This window comes from Rhinoraja longicauda, chromosome 35, assembly GCF_053455715.1.
Source record: "Rhinoraja longicauda isolate Sanriku21f chromosome 35, sRhiLon1.1, whole genome shotgun sequence".
Lineage (NCBI taxonomy): Eukaryota > Metazoa > Chordata > Chondrichthyes > Rajiformes > Arhynchobatidae > Rhinoraja > Rhinoraja longicauda.
Window position 1 is genome coordinate 800448 of NC_135987.1, and position 8140 is coordinate 808587.

Sequence of the window (8140 nt, forward strand, 5' to 3'; positions counted from 1 at the left end):
CTACATCCCGCAGCTCCGCTCTTGCTCCCCCTTTCCCACTCGCAACAAGGACAGGATCCCCCTCGTTCTCACCTTCCACCCCACCAGCCAGCGGATCCAACATATCATCCACCAACATTTCCGTCACCTACAACGGGACCCCACCACTGGCCATATCTTCCCATCCCCTCCCCTCGCTGCGTCCTGCAGAGACCGTTCCCTCCGTAACTCCCTGGTCCACTCGTCCCTTCCTACCCAAACCACCCCAACCCCGGGCACTTTCCCCTGCAACCGCACGAGATGCAACACCTGTCCCTTTACCTCCCCCCTCAACTCCACCAAAGGACCCAAACAGTCTTTCCAGGTGAGACAGAGTTTCACCTGCACCTCCTCCAACCTCATCTATTGCATCCGCTGCTCTAGATATCAACTTATTTATATCGGCGAAACCAAGCGCAGGCTCGGCGATCGCTTCGCTGAACACCTGCGCTCGGTCCGCAATAACAAAACTGATCTCCCGGTGGCCCAGCACTTTAACTCCCCCTCCCATTCCCAGTCTGACCTCTCTGTCATGGGCCTCCTCCAGTGCCATAGTGAGACCCGCCGGAAATTGGAGGAGCAGCACCTCATATTTCGCCTGGGCAGTTTGCAGCCCGGTGGTATGAACGTCGACTTCTCCTACTTCAGATAGCTCCTCTGTCCCTCCCTTCCCCTCCTCCTTCCCAGATCTCCCTCTGTCTTCCTGTCTCCACCTATATCCTTCCTTTGTCCCGCCCCCCTGACATCAGTCTGAAAAAGGGTCTCGACCCGAAACGTCACCCATTCCTTCTCTCCCGAGATGCTGCCTGACCTGCTGAGTTACTCCAGCATTTTGTGAATAAATTGACTCCGGGTGTTCTCTGTACGGAGTTTGTACTTTCTACCCGTGATCTGTGTGAATTTTCTCCGGGGATCTCCAGTTTTCTCCCTCACTCCACAGACGTATAGGTTTGTAGTTTCAGTGGTATAATGGTTAATTTCCCCCAGTCTTTGTGTGATATTGTAAATGTGCGTGAATCGGCGTTGGCGCAAACGGCTCTTATTTGCGCTGTATCTCTAAACTAAACTAAACTACTTTCGGCAAGTGGGCTGAGGAAGCATTCGTGGTGTTTATTGCATATAAGTGCAAGGTGTTGCTTTTTGGGAAGTCAAACCAGGGCAGGATGTTTACAGCGAATGACTGGGTCCCGGGGAGTATTGTGGGGCAAAAGGGATTTAGGAATGCAGGTGCATAGTTTCTTGTATGTGCCATCCCGGGTAGATAGGGTAATAAGAATGATTTCACTGCATTGACCTTAATCTGACAGGGCATTGAGCATAGAACCTGGTATGTATGGTACAGTTATATTGGAAGTTGTTAAGGCCGCACTTGGGGTATTTTGTCACCGTGCGATAGGAAGGATGCTGTTCAACCGGAAAGGGTGCAGTGACAATTCACTCAGATGTTGCCAGAAGTGAGGGCCTGAGCTAAAGAGAGACGTTGATCAGGCTGCGGAGCGCACGACAACAAGGGGCAATCTAATAGTGGCTGAATGTTTTTTAAGCAGTGTAAGGGAGTCAAGAACAAGATGATAGAGTTTAAATATGAGAGGGGATTAAGTAATAGAAATCTGTCACATTCTTATCACGCAAATGGAGGTGAGTATATGGGACGAGCTGTCAAATGAGGTAGTTGTGGTAGGTGATTTAACAACATTTAAAAGGCATTTGGACAGGTACATTATATGTAAGGTTTAGGTGTGAGCCAAACGCAGGTAGGTGGGACTCGTAGTTTTGTGGTCATGGTCATGGGAAAGTTGCTCCTCAGGGCGTGATTCCGGCTGAATGACTCTATGACTCTAACAATCATATTTCACTATGACGACAATCCTTCGTTGATGCCAGGATCGTCATATCACTGAAGGGCTGCATGCATTCCTGAGTTGGTTGGGTAGTGACGAAGCTTCAGTGATAATGTTCCATATCTACACGAACGAAGTGGGTGGAAAAGTATATAATTGATTTGGACACTGCAAATCATGCCCGTTACCTCGTTTGCTGCTTACTTGACATCCGTACGCAACCTTTCGGGTTGCGAATAGAAATGACATGTACAATGCTTCTATCCTTCGTGCACCCGTTTTACGGAAGAATCAGGGCAATTTCACGTATCTGACATTGTAATCGATTACCTCCGTAAACCGAATCTATTCTGGAAAAATGCAAGAAGAGGATATCAAATTGGAAATGTTATCTATCCGAGCAGTCCGTTCTGTTTCCTCCTCCACAGCTGCCACAGGAACTGCAGGCTCTATAGGGACGTTATTCGTCTATTACTTTTTTTCCGGCACTATGTATTCTGATGAACATTGCTGAGGTGGGTTTACTAAAAAACATTTACCCATGAATGGCGATGATTGCTTGATAACGGGGAAACAATTCTATACACTAAACATTCTAAATTTATATACTGAAGGCACTTGATTTGGACCCAGGATCTCCTGTTTACTAGACAGGCGCTTTGGCCAGTTAGGCCACGGAACCCTGGTGCCTTCTTCTAGCTGATATAATGAGCCCTGACTTGCATTCATCTGCACTCCGAATGTAGACGCAAAAATCTGGAGTAACTCAGCGGGACAGCCAACATCTCTGGATAGAAGGAATGGTTGATGATTCGGGTCGAGCCCCTTTTTTCCGAAGAAAGATCCCGACCCGAAACTTCATCCATTCCTTCTATCCAGAAAAATCTGCCTGTCTCGCTGAGTTACTCAAGCATTTTATGTCTATCTTCAGGATAAACCAGCGTCTGCATTTCCTTCCTACGCATTTCATCTGCACTTCATTGTGTGTTGGCTAGGACATTGCTCCAGATTCTGCCGAGTTTTTCAGATTCGCTGCTGCATCTGCATCCAAATATAGTTTCGCCGTGTCCATGAATAGATTCTCCACAGTAACCATCCCGCGGTATTAACCGATGGTTTACCGGAGTTTATAAGAACAATCCCTCCCGCCACCTCACCATATAAATTCTATCTTTATGTTCAAATTAAGATAGGTCCTTGCCGAAGTGACAAACTAACCAATTGGTGGTGCATTTGAGCTAACTAAGCTGCTCAGATGAGCAATGGTGACCAATGTAAGGACAAGATATGCGGTTGAATATATATTGAAGATTGTGCACTTGTCACGGTCGTTGGTCGGGAAAGCGCATCTCCGAGGGAGTAAATATGAAAACATAGAGAAAGAAAAACATGTCCTTCTGCCTAGCTTTGTTCATTACGACGAACGTGACATTCTGAGGCGCTGACAGTTGCCTGCAACTTTCCCATATCATTCTGAAACTTCCTATTCCTGAATGTCTCCAAATGACGGTAAACGTTCTTTTTCAATATTTCCATGTCCTCTCGTGGCTCGCTATGTACATTCACTGCTCTCTTTAAAAATCTTGTTCCTAGTTAAATAATTTCTCTCATACCTTATGCCTATGGCCTTTACATGAATGAATATGCGACCTTGAATGTTGTCCATGTTTCTTCTCATTTATAAACCCTACACGGTTAACATGCATCCTGCTTCGCTCCTTGCAAGATAGTTCGAGCTTTTGCGGACATAAGTGGTTCTGTACAGACAGATTTATTGGTTTATATAAGAAAATAACTGCAGATGCTGGTACAAATCTATTTATTCACAAAATGCTGGAGTAACTCAGCAGGTCAGACAGCATCTCGGGAGAGAAGGAATGGGTGACGTTTCGGGTCGAGACCCTTCTTCAGACTGATGTCAGGGGGCGGGACAAAGGAAGGATATAGGTGGAGACAGGAAGATAGAGGGAGATCTGGGATGGAGGAGGGGAAGGGAGGGACAGAGGAACTATCTAAAGTTGGAGAAGTCGACGTTCATACCACCGGGCTGCAAACTGCCCAGGCGAAATATGAGGTGCTGCTCCTCCAATTTCCGGTGGGCCTCACTATGGCACTGGAGGAGGCCCATGACAGAAAGGTCAGACTGGGAATGGGAGGGAGAGTTAAAGTGCTCGGCCACCGGGAGATCTGTTTTGTTAATGCGGACCGAGCGCAGATGTTCAGCGAAGCGATCGCCGAGCCTGCGCTTGGTTTAGCTGATGTAAATAAGTTGACATCTAGAACAGCGGATGCAATAGATGAGGTTGGAGGAGGTGCAGGTGAACCTTTGTCTCACCTGGAAAGACGTTGGAGGAGGTGCAGGTGAACCTTTGTCTCACCTGGAAAGACTGTTTCGGTCCATGGATGGAGTTGAGGGGGGAGGTAAAGGGACAGGTGTTGCATCTCGTGCGGTTGCAGGGGAAAGTGCCCGGGGTTGGGTGGTTTGGTTAGGAAGGAACGAGTGGACCAGGGAGTTACGGAGGGAACGGTCTCTGCGGAACGCAGAGAGGGGAGGGGATGGGAAGATATGGCCAGTGGTGGGGTCCCGTTGTAGGTGACGGAAATGTTGGTGGATGATATGTTGAATCCGCTGGCTGGTGGGGTGGAAGGTGAGAACGAGGGGGATTCTGTCCTTGTTGCGAGTGGGGGGAGGGGGAGCAAGAGCGGTGCTGCGGGATGTAGAAGAGACCCTAGTGAGAGCCTCATCTATAATGGAGCAGGGGAAGCCCCGTTTTCTGAAGAACGAGGACATCTCGGAAGCCCTAGTGTGAAACACCTTATCCCGGGCGCAGATGCGGCGTAGACGGAGGAATTGGGAGTAGGGGATAGACTTTTTGCAGGGGACTGGGTGGGAAGAAGTGTAGTCCAGATAGCTGTGCGAGTTAGTGGGTTTATAGCTGTGCGAGTCAGTGGGTTTATAAGCTGTGCGAGTCAGTTGGTTTATAAGCTGTGCGAGTCAGTGGGTTTATATTTTATTGGTTTATATTTGTTGCCCCCCGCCCCCACCCCTCCAGCCCCCTCTCCCCGGAATATCTTTCCTAATGGATACAACTATATCAGAGGAGCATCTTGAAGGTTTTATTTTCGTACTTCCAAGGTGTGCTGGGTCCAATATTCTCTGGGTTCTGAATGTCACCAAAAGCCATGGAGAACATTTACATGCTGAGGTCACATATTAGTTCAAACAAAGTTCATGAATTACGCCACTGCGGGCTACCTTGGGGCATTTGCTGCTGTATTATAATGATTGCTGCTGTATTTTCTCTCTCTTAGAACGATGAAGTTTAGCCACCAGATGTTCCCCCATAGAACATCGCGCGTTCACCTGTATTCTCATGCATTCTTCAGGACAACTAAGCAGACATTCTTTAACTGCGCTTGGTGAATCAAGTTACGTGGCGTTTAAATCTTTTCATTTGCGGATCTACCGTTCGAGATAAAATCATGAAATCACGGCATGGCCACGGCGAGGAAAGGGGCACCGTTTTCCAGTCTATTCCATACCAGGGCCTTATGAGACTAATGCAGCGTGCTCCAAATTCCACACAGTAACCACTCGCTTAACTGCAAAAAGTAGTTTTAGCTCAACAAATCGTTTTCCATACCGTTCTGCTCAGACCAAAACTAAATTATTTTTCCGTACCTACATCAAATCGATAAATGGGAGGAAATTGCAAACGGATAATAATAGAAAACTGGAGTAGCACTAGGGTCAATGTGAAAAATAAATGCAGGCAGTATGTCGTTGTCACATGCACTAACATGCTGCATTCTATTTCCTTTCTCCATTAGCTCCAATTATTTTTCCTCTGATACTGCGTGGCCTGCAGGAAGGTTCCGGAACTCATTCACTCCCGAGAATATCGCCATAGCTGTAACAATCATAATCATAATCATAATCATAATCATAATCATAATCATAATCATAATCATAATCATAATCATAATCATAATCATAATCATAATCATAATCATAATCATAATCATAATCATAATCATAATCATAATCATAATCATAATCATAATCATAATCATAATCATAATCATAATCATAATCATAATCATAATCAGGATATTTAAGGGGAAAGGAACATCGGCCAAATAGGATGTTTTTAAATGTGTACTGAAGAAAGCTCAGGATGTGTACGTCCCCGTTAGAGTGAAGGGCAAAGCAGGCAAACGTAAGGATCTTGGCTGACGAGGGAAATTGAGACATTAGTCAAAAACAAGAAGGATGACTGGGACATTAATAAGCAGCTGGGATCAAATGCATCCCTGGATGAGTTTCGGGAACTAAGGAGTAAACTAAAAAAGGAAACCAGAAGGGCTAAAAGGGGCCGGGAGATTGCTCTGCCGATAGAATTAAGGACTATCCCAAAAGATTTTATAAATACATAAGGAGGAAAAGGGTAACTAGATAGAGAGTGGGACGTCTCAGGAATCAAAGCAGCAAGCTCTTTGTGAAGCCAAGGGACATGGGCAAGGTACTAAATGAATATTTCTCCTCTGCATTTACCGAGGAGAAAGACAGTAGAACGGAGGAAATTGGACCAGTTACTGGAAGTGTCTTGAAACTATGGCACAGTGTGCGTTTGCTCTCGCCAATGCATAAGAGTCTAAATCTTGAACAACGGATACAGTAGATGAGGTTGAAGGAGGTGCATGTGAACCTCCTGATGAGTAAAGTGACAAGTGCAGTTCATCTTCTGCAGCTGCAGGGGAATGTAACTGGGGACGGGGTTGTTTGGGTTGGAAGGGATGAGTTAAGCAGGGAGTTGCGGAAAGAGCGGTCTCTGCGGAAGGCAGAAAGGGATGGATGTGGGAAAATGTGGCTAGTCGTGGGATCCCGTTGAAGGTGGCGGAAATTTCAGAGGGTTATATTTTTTTGCGACATCTGATGCGGTGAAAGGTAAAGGACTCGGGGTCCCTGTCTTTCCCTGTTGCGACTAAGGGAAGGGAGAGCAAGGGCGGAACTGCGGGAGCAAGGAGACACGAGTGAGGGCTACATATATAATTGGAGAGGGGACCTCCGTTCCCTAAAGAATGAGGACATCTAGGATGTTCTAGTACGAAACACTTCGTTTTGAGCGCAGCTGCGGCGTAGACGGGAGAATTGGGAGTAGGGGACAGTCTTTGCAGGAAATAGGTTGGGAAGAAGTTTCGACGAGATAGTTGTCGGAGTCAGTGGGTTTGTAATAGATGTCAGTCAATAGCTCTTTCCTGTGATGGAGACTGTGAGATCAAATTAGGGGAGGTAGGCGTCGGATTTAGTCCAAGTAAATTTGAGTGCAGGTTGAAAATTGGTGATAAGGTTGATGAAGTCCACGAGTTCTGAATGGGTGCGATGTTAGGTCCCGCGGCCGAGCCGCGCCGGGCGATGGAAGGCCCCGCGGCCGAGCCGCACCAGTGATGTAAAGTCCCGCGGCCGAGCAGCGCCGGGCTTTATTAAGTCCAGCGGCCGAGCAGCACCGGGCGATGGAAGGCCCCCCCGGGCGATGGAAGGCCCCGCGGCCGAGCCGCGCCCCGCGCCGCGAGGAAGAGACCTAAAAAAGAAAGGTTTCCACCACCCCACCCCCCCCCCCCCCCCCCCACACTCCACACCCACACACCCCCCACACATACACAGCCAAAAAACAAAAACAAAAACCATCCCAACACCGACACACAACAACAAAAAAAGGAAAAAAGACGAACAGACTGCCAGCGAGCCGCAGCCGTTAGGCGCCGCCCTTCCTACCTTAATTCTATTCTTACTCCAAATGTGGTCGGAAGTTCCAATGGTTATCTGATGCTTTCAGGAAACACAAAGAAGGATGATTAGTGCGACATTGCGTTAGATGAGAGCAGTTGATATATCGAAATAATGTAAACAAAACAATGTAGCTGTGCCGAATGTAACGACGGTCCACGACGAGGATGGGATTCGAACCCACGCGTGCAAAGCACAATGGATTAGCAGTCCATCGCCTTAACCTCTCGGCCACCTCGTCTGGTTTCGAGCGAGTTTTTAATTGCTTTTCAGCTCTTACAAAACTGCTTTCATCCTTCCCACTTTTAATTTTATGTTCTGTCTTCGCTTTCCAATTGCAGTATCTTGGTCATCTTTGGCAAAATTCTAAAATGGTCTCATCCCGAGGTTTATTGTTTTGTTTCTGACGCATTCAAGGTGCTTTTGTGTTTTGGTGGAAAGTATGTATTTTTGCAAGATTCAAATTGCTTGTCGAAATACAGATGCTTGCACG

The 8140-nt window shown here is 47.0% G+C and overlaps 1 non-coding gene across 1 annotated transcript; it reads right to left on the reverse strand.

The window, feature by feature from the left end:
* Positions 1–7806: 7806 nt before the first annotated feature.
* On the reverse strand, positions 7807–7888 carry trnas-gcu (transfer RNA serine (anticodon GCU)). Its single transcript has one exon. It is a non-coding gene; the product is annotated as a tRNA-Ser (tRNA).
* Positions 7889–8140: the final 252 nt, after the last annotated feature.